Source organism: Mustela nigripes, chromosome 15 (genome assembly GCF_022355385.1).
Source record: "Mustela nigripes isolate SB6536 chromosome 15, MUSNIG.SB6536, whole genome shotgun sequence".
NCBI lineage: Eukaryota > Metazoa > Chordata > Mammalia > Carnivora > Mustelidae > Mustela > Mustela nigripes.
In genome coordinates, this window is record NC_081571.1 from 77,369,096 (window position 1) to 77,372,022 (window position 2,927).

General features: G+C 44.1%; 1 pseudogene; it reads left to right on the plus strand.

Annotated features, from left to right (window-relative positions):
- Positions 1–221: 221 nt before the first annotated feature.
- Positions 222–2,399, plus strand: LOC132002519 (heat shock protein HSP 90-alpha-like; annotated as a pseudogene).
- The last annotated feature ends 528 nt before the right edge of the window (positions 2,400–2,927 follow it).

The following is a 2,927-nucleotide window of genomic DNA, read 5'->3' on the forward strand; positions in this document are numbered from 1 at the left end:
TATTTTGTACTAATACTTTGCTATGTGCTTTGATCCTTCCAAACACAATTTTATTTGGGGACACTAGTTCTTCATTTTACAAATCATGGTTTTGGTTATAAGAAGCTACTTTCTTCTAAACAAAACAAAACAAAACAAAACAAAACAAAAAAACAGAAATAGAGCTGCTCCTGCGTCCTGGTGCTGCATCCTCTTGGAGCCTGTGTAGTTCTTTAGCCAAGATGCCTGAGGAAACCCAGACCCAAGACTAGCAGATGGAGGAGGAGGAGGTGGAGATGTTTGCTTTCCAGGTGGAGATCATGCAGTTGATGTTGCTAATCATCAACACCTTCTACTCGAACAAGGAGATCTTCCTCAAGGAGCTGATCTCCAACTCGTCGGACACGGGACAAAATCCGATACGAGAGCCTGCCCGACCCCAGCAAGCTCAACTCGGGGAAAGAGCGGCGCATTAACCTCATCCTGAACAAGCAGGACCAGACCCTCATCATTGTGGATACCAGGATCGGCATGACCAAGGCCGACCTAATCAATAACCACACCATTGCCAAGTCAGGAACCAAAGCGTTCATGGAAGCTCTGCAGGCTGGTGCAGATATTTCTGATTGTCAGTTCAGTGTTGGGTTCTATTCTGCCTACTTGGTCGCAAAGAAGGTGACAGTGATCACCAAGCATAACAATGACGAGTCTTATGCCTTGGAGTCATCCACAGGAGGCTCGTTCACAGTCCACACTGACACAGGCAAACCTATGGGTGGGGGAACGAAGGTTATCCTGTATCTGGAAGAAGACCAGGTCAAGTACCTGGAGGAGAGGAGAATAAAGGAGATTGTGAAGAAGCACTCCCAGTTCATTGGCTACCCCATCACTCTGCGGAGAAGGAACATGATAAAGAGGTGAGCGACGATGAGGCTGAAGAACAGTAAGAGAAAGAAGACAACAAAGAAAAGGAAGAGAAGGAGTCTGATGACAAACCTGAGATAGAAGATTTTGGTCCTGATGAGGAAGAGGATGAGAAAAAGGATGGTGACAAGAAGAAGAAAAAGAAGATAAAGGAGAAGTACATTGATCAGGAAGAACTGAACAAGACAAAGGCCTATTTGGACCAGAAACCCCAACAATATTACCGATGAAGAATATGGAGAATTTTACAAGAGTTTGACCAATGACTGGGAAGATCACTTGGCAGTGAAGCATTTTTCAGTGGAAGGACAGTTGGAATTCTGAGCTCTTCTCTTTGTGTCAAAACACGCTCCCTCTGACCTTTTCAAGAACAGAAAGAAAAAGAACAACATTAAGTTGTATGTTTGCAGAGTTTTCATCATGGATAGCCATGAGGAGCTCATCCCCGAGTATCTGAATTTCATCAGAGGTGTGGTGGACTCTGAGGATCTTCCTCTAAATATTTCCCATGAGATGCTGCAGCAAGGCAAAATTTTAAAGGTTATCAGAAAGAAGTTGGTCAAAAAGTGCTTAGACCTCTTCACTGAACTGGCCAAAGACAAAGAGAACTGCAAAATGTTTCATGAGCAGTTCTCGAAAAACATCAAGCTGGGAATACACAAGGACTCTCAGAATCGTAAGAAGCGGTATGAGCTGTTGCGTTATTACACGTCTGCCTCTGGTGACGAGACAGTCTCTCTCAAGGACTACTGCACCAGAATGAAGGGGAAACCAGAAACATATCTATTACATCACAGGCAAGAACCAGGTAGTGCACTCGGCCTTGGTGGAGCATCTTTGGAAGCATGGCCTGGAAGTGATCTATACGATCAACCCCATTGATGAGTACTGTGTCCAGCAGCTGAAGGAGTTTGAGGGGAAGACGTTGGTGTCTGTAACCAAAAAGTGCTTGGAACTTCCAGAAGATGAAGAAGAGAAAAAGAAAAGGAAGAGAAAAAAAATTCAAAAAGCTGTGCAAGATCATGAAGGGTATCTTGGAGAAAAAGTAGAAAAGGTGATTGTGTCAAACCAATTGGTGACTTCCCATGCTGCATTGTGACAAGCACGTATGGCTGGATGGCAAACATGGAGAGGATCATAAAGGCCCAGGCCTTGAGAGATAACTCCACCATGGGCTACATGGCCGTGAAGAAGCACCTGGAGATTAACCCCCACCACTCCATTATCCAGACCCTACCGCAGAAGGCTGAGGCTGACAAGAATGACAAGTCTGTGAAAGACCTGGTCGTCCTGCTCTACCAGACAGCGCTCCTGTCCTCCGGTTTCAGTTTAAAAGATCCACAGATACGTGCTAACAGGATCTACAGGATGATCAAGGTTGGTCTCGGTATTGATGAAGACGACCCCACTGTTGACGACAGCAGTGCCGTGGTGAGTGAGGAGATGTGCCCTTGGAAGGTGATGAGGACACGTCACACATGGAGGAGGTTGACTAGGTGCCACGAGAATGACTTGTACACACATTCGATACTTTATCTTCATTCCCTCTGATAATATATTTTCAAGGATGTTTTTCTTTATTTTTGTTAACATCTTAAGAATTTGTATGGCATGACAATAACTACTTAAGGGGAAGATAGGATTTCTTTCTGTTTGAGTGTGATACTGTGACGTGTAGGAACTAAAGCCCAGCTAATTTTTCTTCCCTAGTTCCATGCCAGCTCATTGTAACCAGACAAGGTGACCTTTGTTGTGAGGTATACGTAGCCTAACATTAACTGTGGTCTAAAGCGTTCAGCTACCAAGTGGATTCCTTAGTAAGACCAAATTTGTCTGTCACTGAAGTGTTCCGAGCTATACCTTGATGTTTTAAAGAGAATTGTTGGTTAAAACGACTCTCACTGTCTAGAATCTACTTTTTAAATCTTCTGTCCCCTGTAGTTAGCAGCTGCATGTAGAAACTAGTAACTAGTAGTGAAAGGCCTCTAGAAAACTAGTAGTTAAATTGGACCAACTGGATGGGA